This window comes from Strigops habroptila, chromosome 8 (genome assembly GCF_004027225.2).
Source record: "Strigops habroptila isolate Jane chromosome 8, bStrHab1.2.pri, whole genome shotgun sequence".
Classification (NCBI taxonomy): Eukaryota; Metazoa; Chordata; class Aves; order Psittaciformes; family Psittacidae; genus Strigops; species Strigops habroptila.
The window spans coordinates 11,917,133-11,937,450 of NC_044284.2; the positions used below are offsets into that span (position 1 = coordinate 11,917,133).

Below are 20,318 nucleotides of genomic sequence, written 5' to 3' on the forward strand. Positions count from 1 at the left end.
AGCCTACATTAAAGAGCATGAGACTTGGATCCACCGCCTACATTCCACTTGTGAATGAGGACTTGCATTGCTTCGCTACTTTGTGCTACACTTTCTCTGTTTGTAAAAAGAATATATACTATTACCACAATCATCTTTCCTTAACAAAAACAGAGAATCATAGAATCACAGGTCGGTTTGGATTGGAAGGGCCTTAAAGCTCATCCAGTTCCAACCCCCTGCCGCAGGCAGGGACACCTCACACTAGCCCAGGTTGCTCCAAGCCCCTGTGTCCAACCTGGCCTTGAACACTGCCAGGGATGGGGCAGCCACAGCTTCTCTGGGCACCCTGTGCCAGCGCCTCAGCACCCTCACAGAAACCAATTTTTCTCTCATATTTAATCTCAATCTCCCCTCTGTCAAGTTAAAGCCATTCCACCTTACCCTATCACTACAGGCCCTTGTCCAAAGCCCCTCTCCAGGTTTCTTGTAGCCCCTTTAGGCACTGGAGCTTCTCTAAGGTCTCCCCTTAAGAAGCCTTCTCTTCTCCAGGCTGAACCAGCCCAGCTCTCTCAGCCTGGCTCCAGAGCAGAGCTGCTCCAGCTCTTGGAGCAGCCTCCTCTGGACTCCCTCCAAAAGCTCCACATCCCTCTTGTGCTGGGAGCCCCACGTGACACAAAACAAGAGGTTTATGTCATGAATTTCAAGAAAGATTAAAATCATCACCATAAACACCCATGAAAACATAATTTCTGCACAATACCTTCAGAGGCACAAGCAGCACGAAGCAAAGTTCTGGCAGTTGCAAGTCAAAACTGAACATGCACTGGTTTCTCCATCTCCTTAAAGACCGATGGGGAACAGCAGTCAAAGCTGTGCAACACCCACCTAGAGAAACCTGCCTTCAAGCCCTTTGCCTGATGATAGAGCGATAAATAGACCTGCAACATTCAAGCCCATCTGCAGCAATGCTGTTGTGAATCAGACTGCGATTCCCATCCTCCAACAATATTCCCAATTCACTCACTGATTGTTCTTTCAGATGTTGCAAGTTATCTACAGGATCTTCCATATTTTCCAGTACCTACACTGCAATATGGGAAAAAAATTAAGAACCCTGCAATCTAACAGCAGGTCTCAGCACAGGGATTTTAACTCCAAATGCTTCCCTAACAATGCATATTGTTTGCACAAAATGCGTACAACCTATTTAAGACATACAAGTTTCTGATCTGAACCACCAACTGAGATATATGGTATTCAAGAGTCCTGTTAAAGTTGGGCTTATGTTAATCTCAGAAAACAGCAGGATATAAGGTGCTTACCTATACAAATGGGAACAGATATTTAAAAAAAGCACTTCTTTTGAACAAAGACATTACATCAGATGGCGAAATAAATCATAGTAGGTAAATAAGCGTATCACGTAACTAACACCAGAATGTTATACTATGTGAAGAAAGCGACATCATGAGTAGCTTTTTGTATCTTTCTAAAACAAGCCCTACTATTTCCTCAGTATTTTTGTGCTGCCTGGTATTAGCAGGAGCAGGATATAAGAATAAACAACTAACCTGCATCTGAAACCAGACAAGAACAGACTTGGCCCTCCAAGCCCATACCGATTCCCTGAAGAGCCCAGGAGCTCTCCGGCAGGAAGACAAGCTGCGGGGCTGGTAGAGCAGACTGAAGTGGCAGAGAGAGCTCGGGCACCAGCTTCCCACCAAGGGACTGGCTCCATCAACTGCAGTCCAACAAAATCCTCCAAACCCACTAAATCTGTGGTTTAGTAAAACCTCAGCTTTTAGGAAGAACTTGAGATGTGATTTATTTACTAACACAAGGTACTATAATTTCTGAGCAGCTGTTTCAAAGTCTGCTGTTAAAATAAAGTGCTAGATCCAAAACTTTTTTGCACAAAGGAGCATTGCAATGCACGGCAGCTTTGAATTCATAATTTAAATACATTACAGCAGCTTCAGCCACAACAAATCACTTCAAGAAACAAAAGTCTCATCTTTCAGTCACCATCAGAAGTTAAAAAAAATCAATCATTTTGTTCAGGGTCAAATCCAAACAGCTCGTCTCTTTCTGACAGCTGAGCGGAGAAGAAAAAGAGCAGTTCCCCTCTCCTTTATCCTTACCCTGTCTTCATTATGCAGGGAAAGTTTCCACAGCATCAGGAAGTACTTTTGAAATTGCTGTGGAGGTTTGGCATTATGGCCAATGACTGGAGGAGGGATTAAAGAAAAGGAAAAAGAAAAAGAGGAGTGCAAATACACCCTGAAGCTCCTTTTCTGCTCTCTCACTCCCCCAAAAAGGAGCCTGTTCATTTAACAGCAGCTAGGCATAATCTCTCTTGCACCATCGTCCTCGTGGCTGCCTTGCTGAATCATGGCTTGCACAGGGAATTGGAAAGAAATGGGGAATCTTCCTTTTTTCCAGAGCCTGCCAGGAATCTGCATAGTGGCAAAGCGGATGTCAGGTTCATGTTTCTCTGACAGAACCAGACAACAGAATAGCGGGGTGTTTGGGAGATTTTTTAGCTTGGTTGAAAGACGTTAACTAAAACGGTTAACCTAACTTTGAGCAACCTCATAAGGTATGCTAAATCGTGATGAAAGATGACAGAAGCAACAAACGTAATGTATGGAAGATGGGAATAACAGGGATGAAGAGAAAGGGTTTCGCTTTTATCTTTGCCAGTGAAGATAATACCAGTAACAATAATGTATTCAAGCACATCGGCAACTCCCCCACAATCACTAATCATGCTACATTTAATTACGAGAGCTAGAAAGTAATGGAATGAACCACAGCGACAAGCTCTGAAGCTGCAAACAATACTTAACTATGGACTTCAGACAGATAAATTCCCATCACAGGACAGTGCTGAAGCCCATTACACTCACGAAAAAGGAGCTAAAAGCTTCTCTCCCAACAGTTCTGCTGATTATTCCACAAAATACACTCACAGGTACCAGCGCTAGCGACCACAAGGCTCTGAATCTCAGTCCTCATCTCCAGTATATGACACTACTCTCCATAGCTGTCCCCTCCTTTTGACAAAGGCTTCTTGCCCTGCACTGAGGCAGCAAAACCAGAAATACTCTCTTCATCCTCAGCAGCCTTGGGCACCATCATAACATGAACTGCAGCAGCTGAAGAGCAAATGCATTCTCTCCTCTGCTGCCAAGGCAGCAGCAAGTGATGTCCTAAAATCGCTCACCACCACCACTGGGAAACCTGAAGCCAGGTTCCTCAGAAGTGCAACACTTCTCTTTCCACCTCTGCCCAGAGAGGTTGAGGCAAGACAAGCACAAGGAAGCTCCTTGTGTAGCTTAACCCACCCTCTTCCTCCCAGCCTCTGAAGAGACCTGCAGAGATTCACTTTTACCACAGTGTTCCAGGAGTCAGTTCTGCAGCTCATTAGCCTTCTTCATTTTGGGGAAGAAACGGGTCTGATAACCTACAGCATGCCAAGGTCACAGAAGACAGACAGCAGTTCCTGCTACTGCCACTGGTGGGAAAACCCCCAGAAACATAACCCTGACAGTGAGTAAAAGCTGGAAAGCGAGAATTCGGCAGTATTTTCAGAAAGGTGATGAACATGCACGGCTTCAACATATTAGTTTGGATGCTCTGGATTTGATTTGGGTTTTTTTTAATTGAGTTTTGGGGTTTTTATCCCCCTCAATTCCCACTTGTGTGAGCACAAAGCTGGGCTGCTTCCTGAAGAACTTCTTAAGTACAGCTCTTACGCCGTTCTGGCTCGCTCGGCCTCCCTCGTGATCAGTATCGCGGCGGACAGGCACTCCCACCCCAGCTGAAGCAGTGTGCTTGCCTGGCAGCAGGCTCTACCACTGAGGCCCCTCTCCTCCACAGCACTGCTATTTAGCTCCTCTGACTTCTAAAAGTGGACAAACATATTTCCTCTGTTTGCAGAATGACTAAAGGAAAATAAAACGAAATTGACGACAGTCGTTTTCCTATCTGCTCAAGTGCACAGTTACAGTTTTCCTGGAGCACTTGAGCAGATTAAGTTTTAAATATGCATTATACACGCATACATATCAGTGTTACAGTGTAGTACTGTAAGCCCCCCAAGCAGGGGTAGGAAGATGGTACCATCTGTCAAATGAAACAGCCTGTATAGAAAGTTCTCATATCATAAGTTGAATTTGTCTTCTTAAGATGTTGAACTAAATGTATTTAAGGAGTTGAGGCTGAATCTGTATTTCACTGCTTAGGATCTGATGCAAAAGTAAATTGGACAACTGCTTGGAAAACAGAGCAAAACAAAGCAACCCCCCCCCCCCCCCCAAAAAAATCAAGCTCAGAGCTGTTTGATAATGTGTACGTACATTCCTACTCCTGGCACACATCCTGGGGCTTTACACCTCCACTTAAGCAACAGATCTCTGAGGAGCCAGAACTAAGTCAGTGGAATAAATCTAATCCTCTGCATGTATATACCCTGACAGGATGCTCACAGAGCTGCAAACTGAACTCAGTTCTGCTTACTGCAGGTAAAAATTACTCATTTACTACCGGCAATGTAACACAGAAGGAGGAACACACACAGCAAATTTAAGTCTGTTTTGCAGGGCTGACCAAAAAGCAGAAGTAACAGATTTCAGGCTAACATTAATGTATTAAGAAACGTAACCACCTGGCTTTTGAAATCATAATCCTTGACATGCCACTGTGGCTGCAAGACCTTATTGGGACACTACCTCAACTGCAGATCATTTGGGTCACAGAGAGAGCACGCACAGTGCTTGAAACCAATACAGCATGGAGAAGCAAAAGCTCCCGGGAGACCTTAGAGCAGATTCCAGTGCCTAAAGGGGCTGACAAGAAACCTGAAGAAGGGCTTTTGACAAGGGCAGGGAGCAACAGGACAAGGGGAAATGGCTTTAAGCTGAAAGGAGATTTGCATTAAACATTAGAGAAAAATTGTTTACTATGAGGATGGTAAGACACTGGCACAGGGTGCCCAGAGAAGCTGTGGCTGCCCCATCCCTGGCAGTGTTCAAGGCCAGGCTGGACACAGGGGCTTGGAGCAACCTGCTCTAGTGGAAGGTGTCCCTGCCCGTGGCAGGGGGTTGGAACTGGATGAGCTTTAAGGTCCCTTCCAACCCAAACCAATCTGTGGTTCTATGATTCTAATCCCATTTGTTGTCCGACAGAAGGAATGGAAGGAAAGAACAGATTTAACGTGGAAAAAGCCCTGATGATAAGTGCGCTTCCCTGTCCCCACTCTATGAGAGGGCACAAGGGTCAAGTAAAGCGAGTTACCCTTGCAGCAATCTGCATGCTGGCGGCTGTCATTTGCTGTCTTCCTGTAGAGCCTTATAGGGTGCTTACTGGCAACATTTGTCACACACAAAGAGCAGCATCCGGGACAGCCAGGTCCACAGCAGAGGAAAATAGCAAAGTAGATGTGTCTTGCAAACAAATCGCCACGGCAGAAGTCGTCAAGTGCAAAGCAGCACAGAGTAATTAAGAAACAATACAATAACAGAGCTAGCATGTGACGCTCCGAGAAAAGATCCATGTAACAAGACAGTTTTAAGATTGACACATCTCACCCTTGGTTTATATCATAATAACTCTTGTCAAAAATGTCTGGAGACTCATTCCCAGCACACTGACCCCAAGCCTCCAGTGGGTTTGGTAGCATCTTTATCCTCAGCCACTCCACACCACCACCTTTTAATTCCTGAAAAAACACCTTACTGGAGGAGATGAGACGTGATGCTTCATTAGATACAAGGTATTCATTAGATATAAGATATCCATCAGATATAACAAAGAAGTTCTTTACTGTGAGGGTGGTGAGGCTGGCACAGGTTGCCCAAAGCAGTGGTAAATGCTCCATGCCTGGCAGTGTTCAAGGCCAGGTTGGACAGAGCCTTGGGTGACATAGTTTAGTGTGTGGTGTCGCTGCCCGTGGCACGGGGTTGGAACTGGGTGATCTTAAGGTCCTTTCCCACCCTAACTATTCTATGATTCTACAATTATTCTGGAAAAGAGGACAAACATACACACATTGTGCAGTTTTTAAGATCAGAGGACTGCTCATTTCACCAGATATTCCCTTTTCTTGGATCAAGCAGGTTTTGGAGCCCAAAAGCAGAATGAAACGTCTGCATGGGTATTTTCCTTTCCCCCTTTCTCCCACCCCACACCGTGCCCCCTTTTTTTTTTCTCTAAGGCTCCTGTTGAGCAATAGATTTCCTGTGATTAGCTCACTTAGTACTGATTATAGCTCACTTCCTCCCAGGGATTAGCTGAAAGCAGCTTTCTGACAAGTTTTTATTCAGATGGTGCTACCTAGCCACAGCTCACTTCCTGCCCCAACACTAACAGCACGTTAGTTCAGCAGCTCATCAACTTGAAATCATTTCACCACTGCACAAAAATTCACTGAACCAGTAAATCTCAGACTGTCTTCTCCACGAAAAGCAAAGCAAATCCTTTTGGGATATTTTGGTTTCCAACTTGAAGCATTTGGATCCATGAGATTTATTTAATCGGATCCAAAAAGGAGTTTTCTGGAACAGTTTGAGACTACTTTCAGAGGCTGAAAATACTTATCTCTTCATTTCAACTCAGAAAAATGGTGCAAAAAAACCCCAACCCAGCAGCGGCGGACAAAGAATTACTTTCTCACAGACTTGGCAAATGCAGTCACATATCTTCTGCCTGCCAAGAGACGACTTGTGCAAAAGCAGGAACAAGAGTAACCTTGATAATGGCCAGTAAGAGCCAGGAGGATAATCTGTTCCACCTATGGTTATTAAAAACACGTGCAGACGCTGTAACGCAACACGCAGCTCTCAAAGCCTTCCCACCTCTAAGAAGGCAGGCACCAAACTCCACTGGAATAACTGCAACATCTCTTTCCAGCTTTAGAGGGTCTCAAAGTGTTCAGTCAGTGCCAAACCACATGCTTGCAAAAACTAAGTTATTTTTATTTAACTTTGCTTTATGGGGAGAGGAGAGGAAATTAGACTAACCTAAGACACTCCAAACAAGTACAGCTCTCCCTCATTTACAAGCACAAACAAGATACCTCCTGACAACGATGCAGTTGAGAAAAGAGCTAAAAAAAAAAATAGAAATAAAAATATCTGAGCCCATCAAACAAATTTTTCATTAAGATTTACAAAGGGATGCACATTAACCAACTGCTCAGCAAGGCCAACACACCAATGGAGCCAATGAATGGCCAGCATCTTTTTTCGCCCTGAGATTAATAGCCACAAGCACCAATATACCTCCTTCAACCAGCAAGGTTACAACCATGAAGTTTATCAACAAGCCCTTTCTTGCTGTCTTCCCTTTACTGCTGCATGTGACAGAGACAAGGCATAATACTCCCACTCTAATGACAGCATAGGAGAACCTCAGTCTTTTGCAGAATCAGACTGGATGACACACAGAACATATCCAGCCAAATTCTTTCCAATTTGTCTTTTTCTGACCCCTCAATTTCCTTGTGATTTTTGCCGAGTCACACAAATAGAAGGGAAAACACAGCACAGAAAAATCACACAAATACACAGGAAAACTCAGTACAAAATAACTGCCATTGAATTGACAAGTGAAGAAGAGTAAAATGCAGAAAGCAAACCATCTTTTGTTCAGAAGAAGGAATAGTCTCTCCACAACTGTAATGAGATGTGCTTACCATGAACCAAGTTACAGAAGACAAATATCACATTCATGGGGTATCTGAAAAGGTTACTAAGGCTTCTAAAGAAAAATATTCTTCGAAGCCATTGCCAAAGTACATTACAACCCAAAGCCATTATTTACTCCTTAAGGCACTTAGCAGATGAGCAAAGTCTTGCACTGAAAACAACCAACCGGTCTGCGAAAATGTCATTTTCAAGATAAAACCAGATCCCAGTCTTCTTCTAAGAAGCGACCAGTGCAGGACATCACCTTCTCATTCCACAGACAGCCAACACGAACAAGTGTATTTCAGCTAGAACTAATTCACCTCCTAATGCTGACAGCTAAGTCATCCTCACCCCGCGGTGCAAGCTCAACACAGTACAATTTTCATACCACTGCTGATGAAGACAAATGAAGCAGGCTGCACTGCTAAGATGCTGGCAGCCTTCCAAACTGGAAGAGCAGATTCACAAAGTTGGTATACATACAGCAAAAAAACCCCAAACAAACCAGCAATAATAGAAACCTTAGTAAGGGTTTTTTCCCTCCCAGATTTTAAATTTTTGACTTCTTTTACCTCTCTGTGCGTGATAAATTTCTTAATTATCAGCTATGTTTTGTGACTGAAGAACGTATCGACAGGGAAAAATAAGAAAAGACACAGACTAAAGACAAGCTGTGCAAGAGTCATAGTAAAAGCCCATTAGGGCATAGAAAATTTAAGCAAATTAATGATACTTGACTTCACTGTATACTGTGGTCATCTCTGAGTCTTGTGATACATCTGCACTGTCTCCCTTTAAACCACGCATAGCAATCAACTCCCACCCGAAGCGTCATTTCTGCCTCACAAAATAAACCGGGCACTTCTGAACTGCGGTGGCGTATCTTATCACCACTGAACTAGAAACCTCTTCTCTGCTTAATCTGCTCTGAAACAGCTCAAACACAGGTGACAGTACCAGATGGGCCTCAGAAGTGATTTCCCAACTACCCTTATTTCCCACTTTGCTTAAGTTTGTCAGGAAAACTCACTTGGCAAGGCTACAGTGTCATTATCACCAGCTGGTGACAGCACAGAAATTCAAGGCCAGGTTGGACACAGGGGCTTGGAGCAACCTGCTCTAGTGGAAGGTGTCCCTGCCCGTGGCAGGGGGTTGGAACTGGATGAGCTTTAAGGTCCCTTCAACCCAAACCAGCCTGTGATTCTATGAAATGAGCCAGACGGCTGAGCTGAGAGCCATGGACACCCGTTCCACCTTGCTCCAAGAGGCAGCCCTCTTGCGGTGGAGCGGAGGAGGAATTAAACCAAGAGGGACCCATTTCCACCCTCTGCCGCAGGGCTGGGTTAGCTACCGCCTACCAGCTGAATTCAGGCCACGCTTCGTTTTACACAGCCCACAGCCACAGTTTTGCTTCAACGAACTATTGTGCAACGCTGCATAATGATAACATGTACTCAAAGGTGTTTGAAAAAGCCTATTCAACCTTCAACGAGGAAATTACTTACCCCTGCTCTACCTACCTAAAAACCTGAGTCAACTAAAGACAGACAAGACAGCCTGCAGCGTGCACATCGCATGCAAATCCATGATTCAAGGTGTTTGTGCTTACTCATATTTCACTAACTAGAAGATGCTTTTCAGCCTTTATTTTCATGAGCTGAGGTTTTATAAAGATCAAAGGAGAATGGGGAAAAGGGCAAGTAGGGAAAGTTTACAAAAAGAAAAAAAAAATGAAGTCTGCATCTCATTGCTGAGATTCTCTCTTAATTAAACCTGGCATTTACAGACAGGGAGGGATCAAACATTCCAGAGCAAAAGTTATTTGAATAAAGGCTACCCTGCACAAGGTACCTATACAGCTTGGTGCACTTTTATATTCTAACAGCATGCACAGCTGTTTAACCCACACAATCACCACCCAACAGAGCAATGATAATGATGAAAAACTGTTCAGGCTACTGGTGGTGTGCAGAGATCACCAGTAACTCTAACAGAAAGCAAAAGCATTTTTTAACCTCTGGAAATACTATGGGCAACAGTAAGACAAGGCCTCAGCTTATCCATCCAGAGTAGAGATCCAGGGCTAACTAGAAAGAGAAGAAACAACATACAGCGTGTAACAGGCAGAAAAAGGAAAAATCCGAGAATCCATTCCTCCCTCATCACACTGGTAGAGCTGTCAAATGTCAGCTACAGAAAAAATGAGTACTTAGTGAAAAGACAAAGGGGAAAGGAGAGAGAAATTGCTCCTCCCTCCAGAAAAACTATCTTTTTCATATGCACACAGAATAGAGCTCTTTGTTTCTCTCTAGTGGCTGGCCAAGGCTTGCTTCAACTGCACTTACCGCTAGCAGATAGTGGTAACTTTAGCTCAGCTCAACAGCCCTGCAGGCCAAACCCTCAACTCACTGCAGCGCTGCCAAACAGTGCCAGCCTGGCACAGAATGCCACAATGCGAAATTCTGCCTCTTCCAAGTCACTTTTCCCAGCCACAGTGTGCACCAGTGGACACCAGCACAGCATGCTGCTGCCTGGATGGTCACGACCACTTGGAACAGTTTACCAGTGAACAGACCCAAGCTCAAGATGCTTACTTCTTCATACCCACAGAGGTATAGAGTACAAGTACAATGACTTCTTCAAATAGTCAAACGCCTACATGAGAAGAGTTCCGTGCAGCACCCCACTTTTGCACCAGGCAAGTTCACACAGAAACTTACCCATGAAATGAAAGCTACCATCCACTTGGTCCTCATATACATGCCTACCATTCCAACAAAAAATTAAAGCTACTTAGTCTAATAGAAATAAGAGATACCCCACTTATCTGAGGGGCTCTAATTCCATTTCAAGGGATGCATGATAATAATCTATAGGAAAGAAAAAAACAACACACACACAGAAGAAAGGCATCACTCATGCTGTGCCATGAACACACAAACTGAAGACTTGCATTACAGCATTACCTTAATCTTCAGCACTAGCTGAGCATTAAATCACAGGAAAATGAAAGATATATCAGGGAAGCATTACTGTGTGATAATCTATCTCCTTCATCTGGAGGTACTGCAAAACCAGGCTACTGCAGACAGCAGCTGAAGCAAATCCTGGGCCATTTAAGAGAGTCCTTACAGTGAAGCGGATGTTCACCGAGACTGCAGTCAGTACCTTAGGCAAGATACATCGGCAGCCTGACCCAGAACAACAACTTTGTGCCTTCCAAGGCTTCCTCTTTTTCATTTACAATGCTATTAGCTGCTACTAGTGACTCTGAACATATGAACGAGATCATAAAACATTTTTGTTGCAACAAATAAGCATGGAAGACTTACAAATTCTGTGATTATGAAAATTCAAACACGGTGCTTCTCCTTAATTAAAAAAAAAACAAAAAACAACAAAACAAAAAAAACCCCAAACAAAACCAAACACACAAAAAAAACCCCCACATTTCCTCTCATAAAATTTCATGTAACTATGGAAAAGGTTGACCTTAATATAATACCTTTAGAAATGGTCAACTTTCCAAGAGTTTTTCATCTGAGGGAAAATTTTCTCAGATCCTTTCAATTCTGTTAAGAAAACAGGAAGCAAATTTCAGTGAGCCATTTCAATAGTGTAAAATAGAGATAAGGATCTTTATTAAACTTGGCAACAAAGAGGGAGCCCACAAAAAATCCCTTTGAGCAGCCGCTTGCCACCACGCTGCTCACTGGAAAATGGCCTATCATCCACCATTGACCAGGTACATATGAGCACATAGGCTGTAAGTGTGAAGCCAAGCAGAAAGCATTGATGATGCTGGTACCTCATTTAAGAAATTAAAAACATGAACAAGAGAAAGGGACAATTAAGACCTCAAACATTGAGGTTTATTCACAAGTTATTTGACAAAATGACAAAAATTTTAAGGGTTAGGAAGAGAAAGCTCTTTCAACAGTGTAGGAAACAATCATTCTCATTAATCTGAATGACATGGAACAAAAGTTATATCTGTTTTCAATCTTGACCAAGATCCTTGAAACGAAGAGATTTCTCCAGGTAAGATGCAATCTTAAATTTAGAAAGCTGGCATCTCTTTGTGGCCCATGGGCTTTGAAAGGATAAGGAAGTAAAATACAACCATCACCCATCACTTTGCCAAATAAGACCTGAGAGAAAAGTACTGCCAAAGACCATGGTCCAAGCTCTAGTAATATTGCTGTGGATGTGCTGTCATCTAGGTTTATCAGGTGTCTTAACTTCTTCAATTAGTAATACTCAATCCAGTTTTACCAAGCATGAGTACATTTGCTTGTGCTGCAAAAAGACTCTAAGACTGTCCATCGTATACACAACAAGCCAAGGAGAATGAGAATTATGCCTCTCAGAAGTAAAATATTTTACAATGCAATAATTATTAATAAATGATATCACAACCACTCACTAAAACACACAGCCCTGCTTGTAAAGAAAACATCCAAACCAGCTCTACTGAACTATTCTGAATTTTTATTTCCCATTTCCAACAGCTACCTGGAAAAATAATCTACATACAAAAATTCCCAACACTGATCCAGTCCTAAAAAAACCCCCCAAAACACAAACCTAGTACTGTACCACATATATAAAATCCCTGTAAATAGATCTAGAAGGGCTGGAAAGAAAAAGTGGCATTCACAAAAGCAACAAGTCACAGCATTGCCAAGACATAGTTTGGTTCCTGTGAAATAATCCTTATCCCACCACTCTGCTATATACTTCGCAACATGCCAGCAACAAAAATCAGGAGGAGGTACCTGCATCAATTTCCTGACTGTGGCTGTCAAGGCCCTCTTTACCACAAAGAATTACCTCTTAAGCTTGGACACTAGTATAAAAGAGTCTTAGCATGTTAGCACCAGATTAAAATTAACTGTTCCTGTTGCTAAATCTCTTTGAAAACCCTGAACTTCACTTGCACCCTTGAGTAGAAAAAGCAAGACAGCATAAAAGAGTAAGTATTTCACACTTGGTGATGCTGTCCCAACTCTGAAACTCATTTCACATAACTCATGCTTGTAATAGTGACAGCGAGCATTTCGTACATGGAGAGGGGAGCATTAAGAACCTATTTTCTATGCCATGACACTAGGATTTTGTGATGAGATGTACAAATATACACTCATTTGTTCACTTTTGTGTTTGATCTGAAGTAACATTCCCAAAAGCTCTGAAACATACGAGAAAGGCACAAAGCCAAACACACAACTCTCCAGCTACTACAAACTGGGCTATTAGTGTCAGATCACTGAGCAGAATTTTCAAGTCATGTTTAACATAATGATTCCTTTCCCATTATTTTAGTTCCCTAACCCAGATCACCACTCCCAGGGATGCAGCAGTGCTAGCTTATCAGAGTGGGTAGAAACAACTAGTTTGGGGCTGGAGAGTGCAATACCCTCTCCTTTCCCCCTCTAAGCCAAACGGCTGTTCTCATGTTTACTTGGGTGTCAAATCAAGCAGCACCCCTATAGTGGTGTATTTCTGGTCTAAATTAGCCACAGTCAGGTGGACTTAATCTCAAGCACTCAGCTTACTTAACACTAGTATAAAACATTAAGTATCTCATGAACAGCAATCAACCTGTTGGCCCAACGCAAACATGGAATAACAGCCACCTGAGATCATGCAGGAAGTCAGTCAGGTTCAGAAGATTCAGCTAAGATCCAAACGCTTTGAAGCTGCCCGAGCTGACCATGAGCTGACCACTAACCACGTTGCTACATTCTGTGTTCCTAAACTACACCAGCTGCGAAACTAAAATCACATCTTTTATGCTATGTGTGTTTAGAATAACGTTTCCATGGCCAAAAAGAGCACTTATAGACATGTGCTGAGACTCTGCATGGATGACTGTTCTCACCACTTGGCCCCTTCTCCAGCACCTTCAGGGAGTGTTTGCTATTGGCATTTTAGGCAGCCCGGATCTAGGCTGTCAGACGGATGTGACCTGCCTGTAGCAAGAGAGGGAGATCCTTTCCATGACCTTCTAACTTCCAAAGAGGCCCTTTTCATAAGCACCTGGAACTGGGCCAGAAATTGTTTTTCCTTGATTCTGACGTGCTGAATCCTGGCAAAAAGGTCAAAAATATTTAATTCGTTGTCTTATAAATTCCTGATCGGTCGAACAGTTTCAAACAGAATTGAAAGACACTTTTTTTCTCCTTTTACCTTTTCAGCAATGCTTTGGAATTTTACAAGCTGTTCACTTTAAAGCATTAACATAACTTGTTTATTTTTTTTTTACACCCTAAAGCAGATAATACACAAGGTCAAGTGTATTTTCAGTTCGGTCCCTTCCAACAAGCTATTTCTACAAGAAACTGCCCAGCCAGCTTCTGTCTGAAGCCCAAATTCACAGAAGACCCCTTTAAATGAGGATGGCCCTTTTGCAGTAGACAGGCTTAGGGGAAAGATATCTGCATTTTCATTCCTGCAGGTTCTCACTTTATTTAAGACCTCTGCAAGAGAAAAGGGCTTAAACATTCAAAGATGATTCTAAAAAAGCATCTTCCAGAAACAGCCTTTTTTCGCTCTTATCCAAAAGATACCTGTTAGCTAATGCAGTTCTAGAAGGATTGTAAATAAAGAATACAGATTTGAAAGTATTACATTTGTTTCTAAAGTAAATCCCATGCTGTTGGATAAAACTCTAACTTCACTCATTAGAGAATCTAGGGGAAAGCCTACATATGCTGACAGTTACGTGCTCCTGTGGGTTACACACTGAGTCAAACATCCAGCACCAGCACCTAAACAGGAAGCAGAAAACTTAAAAGGAAAAAGAAAAAAAAAAGGTTGACTTGGAAACTTTTTAGTGTATTTCCACTCCTTAATGCACCTGCCAGCTGCCCCCATTCTGGTTCACATTATGTTAAATCCCTTTCTCGACACAGTACACCACTTTTAAATCCCACTCAGCGTTGCCCTAACACATTGGTTCTTTCCTACAGCTGCTTTTCTTTGAAATGAAACTACAGAATTAGAAAGAATTAAACTCGTCTTATCAAAATAACTCCTTTAGAGATAGGAAATGATTTTTGCTAATTGGCAGAGAGAAGAGCCCTGACCAAAGATTCAAATATGTACAGTTGTTGGCAACAACATCTTCCAGGACAACACGGAGTATTTCAGTACCAAACTCATGCTTTTTAAGCATTCAACTTTGGGCAAACTTGTCATTGCCTGAGCTACACCGACACCAATGCTGGGCTTGCTGCTTTTGGGAAACAATGACCTATCTATTATATGAACCACTCAATACTTTCTAGGAGTCTTAAACATATTATACTTCCCTAGTGAGGTGTGTTCATTAAAACAGTTCTAAGCATCATTAGCAGCTGAAGCGAAGATTTTCAAAAGCACTTTGAAATTCATAAGCAGAAGTTAGATACATTAATTTGACAATTTCAAAATCTATTTGTCTTGCCTGAAGAAATAAAAAGAAGCCTCACCAATTTCTGAAGCGTTTTAATATACCATAACCTCAACCTTTCAAAAGCATGAGGAATTCCTTTTGAATTCACAGATAGTGTTTAATCACCCAAAATTTAACAGCACAAATAAAACTCCTGTCAATTTTAAGGCATGTTCCTAACATGTACATCTCTGCCTGCCTGCCACGTGAGACACTTTCAAAGCCTGATTAATCCCCATTCCCAGCTGAGAAAATAGAAAGAAGCTGAGAAAATAGAATGATCGACTTAAAAAAACCCTGGCAACTCAGATACAGAACTGAGACCAAAACCAGTGCTTCCTGCTCTTAGTGACAGACACCATCCACTACATCAGCCAAAATACAAGCACTTTTATTTTGGTGTGTATTTTCCAAATCATGCTCTGAGATCTCACAAACCTTGAGTGGTGAAGTAAGGCTTGAAAGCTTATTCACATTAACAGTGAGCTCAATCTACACCTCGCAATCTGGGCCCCAGCTAGGTAGGTCACTAGGAGATCTCTTATTCTCACCTGAAAACACCTATTGCCTCTTCCCATCTTCATTTAAATGCAAATAAGAGCTTTCTAAAATTTTACAAGATTGCAACCTCAAGACACCATAATTCCAAACAGGAAAGCACAGTGAGAATCCTCAGGTCTTCAGGGAACACTGCAGCGTTTCTTTGATAAAAGGTAACTGCCTTCAAAACCAGTGCCTTGCCTAAGGGTTTCTTGCCCTTTGCCACAAGGCAAGTACCCTGGACTCCTTTCCAATTCCCCACGTACTGCCTACTATCCTCCTGCACAAGTATGGCTGCCCTCACACCACAGCAAGAGTCCAGAGCCTCCCTCTTGCTCACACACACTTGTGCATCCCTTCCCCTGTGTCTTTGCTATACCAGAAAGCTGGAAAAAACACTGATTTTTGCCTAACACAAAGTCCTGCAAATACTGAAAGCTTGCAGAAGATGCAGCCTCCTCCACGGTCAAACCGACCTTGCCAGGAGGCAGAATCAACACAGCACCCAGTCAAGCACCGCATTAAGAGGACTGTATAAATTCTGAGAGTGGACCTACTAGCTCAGCCTGGCACCCAAGTGCTGGGAGTGATTCATTATCTTTAGCAGCACCACATTGCACTTCACGTGGCAAGTGGTAACCTCAGCGTTTGTCACATTAAAACTGAACTGAAAATGTATGTTCAGTTACTGTTACTACGACGGCAGGTACAGAAACCTTTCCAAGACAACACTGTGCAATCACAAAGCTCTCTCCAAGTTCTGGGCTAGACAGACAAATTTGATTTAGATTTAGCAAGGAGGTGCCTTCTTGGGAAACTAAAAATTTAACTTGATGCAGCCTTTCTGAATCTCACCCCCAGCTCAAGAGAGTGCCTCTGCTTTGAAAAGAACAGAGCAGAAGTGATAACGGCAACTGTATTTCTGGAAAAGGAAGGGAAAGCTCCACAACCACCACCTTTTGGCAACTCAGTTGCCTTTTTCCAGCTGCCAGCACAAATACAATTAATTAGGATGCACGCTAATACATGGTGCCTGACTGCTGAAGACCCTTCCTTCCCCTTGTTCACCCCGTCACCTTGCCTCTACTACCATTCCTGGATGCTCTGGTGAGCCAACTCGCTTTCAAAGCTTTCTGCCTGCATCCCAATTACTGACCCTAGGACTTGCATCTCTGCTGCTATTATCACTGGGCCTGGCCATCTAGAACAGTGTCTCTGTAACTAAGGGGTTGTTCTCTGAACAAATAGCTTTTTCTTTGTTGTAGCTGCTGCACAGACATGTCAATAGATGTGCGTGTTGTAAGAAACAAGAATATACTGGCACAAAACTCACAGGGAAGCTTCCAGTGCCTTAAAAACCTCCTAATGCAGAAAACAGATAAACACGTAAAATGAAAAAAACTCCACATAGTAAAGATTTAAAATAAAAAAAAAACCCACAAAAAAACCAAAAACCAACCAACAACCAAAACCAAAAGACTGATGCAAGGACTCTGAAGCAGAAGTATCTCTTGTTAATAAAACACACAGACCTAGATTTGGATCCCTACAGCTTTTCACATCACCGCAAGAACAAAAATCGGCAGCGTCAATACCCTTAACACTTATTCTGAAGTTATTTGGAAACCAAAGGTGCTTGAGTAATTGTCTGTCTTCAACACAACTGAAAGGCTGAGTTAAACAACACAAGCACACTTGAGTTTTTAAAAGGATACATGTTAAAATAAGCACAGAATTTGACCTACCATACATGGGCAAAGCATCCACGCATCCACTCCAGCACCCATCCCACGGAGGGAACACAAGCAGGTGCCTCCGCAAAGAAGCTCCCCCAGTTGGCCAAAGATCCAGCATCTAACTCTGCACAAGCTTCATGCCAGTACATCAGCCTGTGACACTGCCATGCTTGCCACACACACCTCAGATCCACCAAAATACGTTGCACTGTGTTAACAAGACCTATCGACAGAGGCATTATTCCCCATTTAATAGCACATCATTTTTGTTTTAACAACTATGTCAGTACATCCAACTTCGACAACACAGAAGACCCGCTACTTGTTCTCAAGCATTTTTGTTCTGGCCTCAAGAACTGAAACATCCAACCAATGAACTTCAGAGTAAGGCTTTTCCTTCCTCTAAAATATTACTCAGCCATTTTTTTTAAGTGCTCCTATTATCTTACAGATTCTACCCAAAAACTCATAACACAAAGGCTTTGCATTTTCACATTTCTACGTTCCTTCTGTTTCAGCCCATTAGTCTACAATAATGAAATGCCTGATTCATCAGTTCTCTAGTAACATTAAAACTGGAACGGCTCATTTGGTTACACACGGATATTTCTTAGCCTACCTCCACAATATCTCTGTGAGTTAAATTACCTCCATCTCCTAAATGAAGGAACTGGATCGTGAAGTAGCTAGTCCTCATTTTTTTATGAGGGTATCACTCCAGGGCTCACATTGTGAAGACACTCCATACTGCAAGGTGGACCCTAGACTTCCACAAGAGCGGCCCCACTTTTTCAAGTATAAATAACACCAAAAAATGACAAAACCAGAGAAAGATGGAAATAAGAAAATTTAAAACCCACAATATGCTGTGTTTGGATTGCACCTAACATTGCTATTATTACCAGACCTCCAAAATAATGATTATTAAACTGCTGCAGTATCTGGACTGTCTTCACTCACCGTAAGGCAGCAGATGAACCGGTTTGCTTTGGCTACAGGCAAAGCGCAAGACTGCTCCTTGAAAGCCAGCTGGTGAACTCTCTGCTCCCAAACAAACCTTCGGGCAGTTGCTCCCACGTACCAGGCTAAAATCAACTTCATTTGATTTTAGCTGCTCCCCGAAGAGCCTCCCATTAAACAACTAAACCATCCTGCATGGCTTTGACAGAGTAAATACCAAAAGCGGTAACAAAAATAAAGCAGAAAACACAGGGAGGAGAAAAACATAAGCAGGTTTGGTGCACGAAGAGCAACAGCTTTGTAGCTGGCACGGAAAGACATGAGCTAATGGCAATGTAGGTACCAGAGCAAAGAGAACCGATCCATCCAACAACCTGCAGTGCCCGCATCGCCTGCACTCGCTGCACGGGACGGGGAGGGCTCCGCGCTTCGCTACTTAAACACATATTTTCCCGTAAGGACTCGGAACAGCAATACCCGGACGGCTGTTCCCCTCCAGTACCAACAAGGCTTTAACCAGCTCCCCCAAGAACGCAGAGCCCCTCCCCGGGCGGCGAGTCCCCCGAGAAGGGGGCGGCCGAGGCGGGGCCCACCGCGGCCCGCAGGAAGCCGTGGCCGAGCTCCGCTCCCGCACCGCCGCCCTGCCGAAGCCAGACCAGGCGAGGCGCTCTCGGCCCGGCCGCCCTCGGTGCCTGGCGCGGCGGGGACAGCGGCCCCGCGCTGCCGGAAGCGCCGTGAAGCGGGAGCCGCCGCCCCGAGCTCGCCGCCCGCCGCAGGCCCGGCCCGACGGGCTCCACAAAGGACGGAAGGCGCGGCCGGCAGGTGGGAGCGGGACTCACCGGGCTGGGGCGGCGCCTGCCGCCTCGGAGGACGGAGGGGCTGAGCGGGGCGCGGCCGCCACTCGGCGCCTCGGCAATGGCGGCGGCGGCGGGACCCACCGAGGCGGCGGCGGCGGCGGCGGCAGGAGCCGGAGGGGGAAGCGGAACCGCCGCGCGTGGCCACAGCCCGCGAGGGCGGGGCGACCCTCAGGTGACTACAACTCCCGGCGGGCACCGCGCCGGCGGCGGAAGTGGCGGCGGCGGCGGGGACCGAGCGCCCCGCCTCACCCCTGAGGGACGGGGGCAGGAGGGGCTGCGGCAGCGCTACTCGGAGCCTCCTTCCACCTCCCTGCCCAAGGCACTGCAGCGCTGTTTTGGGGTCACATCGTCTAAGTTTTACATACATAACTCCTTTTCCGGTGGGCTGTAGCCGGCTGCAGGGCAGAGGCTCACCGCGCTAGAAAAACAGAGGCAGAGCACTTCAATACTGGCTCTACCTCACCCTTTGGTTCCATCTTCTGGCGTTTAAATTTGAGATTATGTCCTCAGTGCTTCGTTTTGTGAGAGGAAAACTGGTGTGGCACAGCGCAGTGGCTTCGTCTGTGTTTCAGTGGCTCCTTGGGGTCTGCCCTGGCTTACTGAGGGAACAGGGCAGCAGAATTACTGCAGAGCCAGTGGTCAGAAAACTTGCCCTCACAGACCTGCCTTATTCTTCCAGGAACAGTACTCCAAAGTGACCGGGCTCTAGCTGGTATAGACTGCTCTGATCCGCTTCCTACCGTGGGCAAAGCCATCATCTTCACTTCTCTTTGCATGTTGCTTTGTTACTTTCCCATTCTGACTTAATTCTGTAGTTGATCCTCCCAGGATCAGACTTTTGTTAATTCATCTCTGCATGTGCCTCTCGACAAACTACAGTGGGTTTCTAAACTTCACGCTTCCCTCAGCTCTACTTCCCTTCCCGATAAGGTAACCCTACTTCTTGCTTGCTTCAGCCTTCAGCCTAAATCCACCCAGCTGCCACTCCAAGTCATTTTCAGAATCCTTTCCCCCCTCGCATTCTTCTGTCTCCCTCCCCAGGCGCATCTTTTTAAACAAACCAGGAGGGTTGTTTTGTGATTCAGAAAATCTTAACTCCTAACATGGTCTTTAA

The 20,318-nt window shown here is 44.3% G+C and overlaps 1 protein-coding gene across 2 annotated transcripts in view; it reads right to left on the reverse strand.

Moving 5' to 3' along the window:
- PAK2 (p21 (RAC1) activated kinase 2) overlaps positions 1–19,374 on the reverse strand; it is a 44,758-nt gene extending 25,384 nt beyond the window's left edge. Inside the window, exon 1 of one of the 2 annotated variants that reach the window (XM_030493554.1) lies at positions 19,187–19,374. The gene's annotated coding sequence lies outside the window, so the exon portion shown is untranslated. Of the gene's footprint in view, positions 1–6,839; positions 6,938–19,186 lie in introns of those variants that run through there. The other variant, XM_030493555.1, reaches the window with a different exon arrangement.
- Between the last annotated feature and the right edge of the window lie 944 nt (positions 19,375–20,318).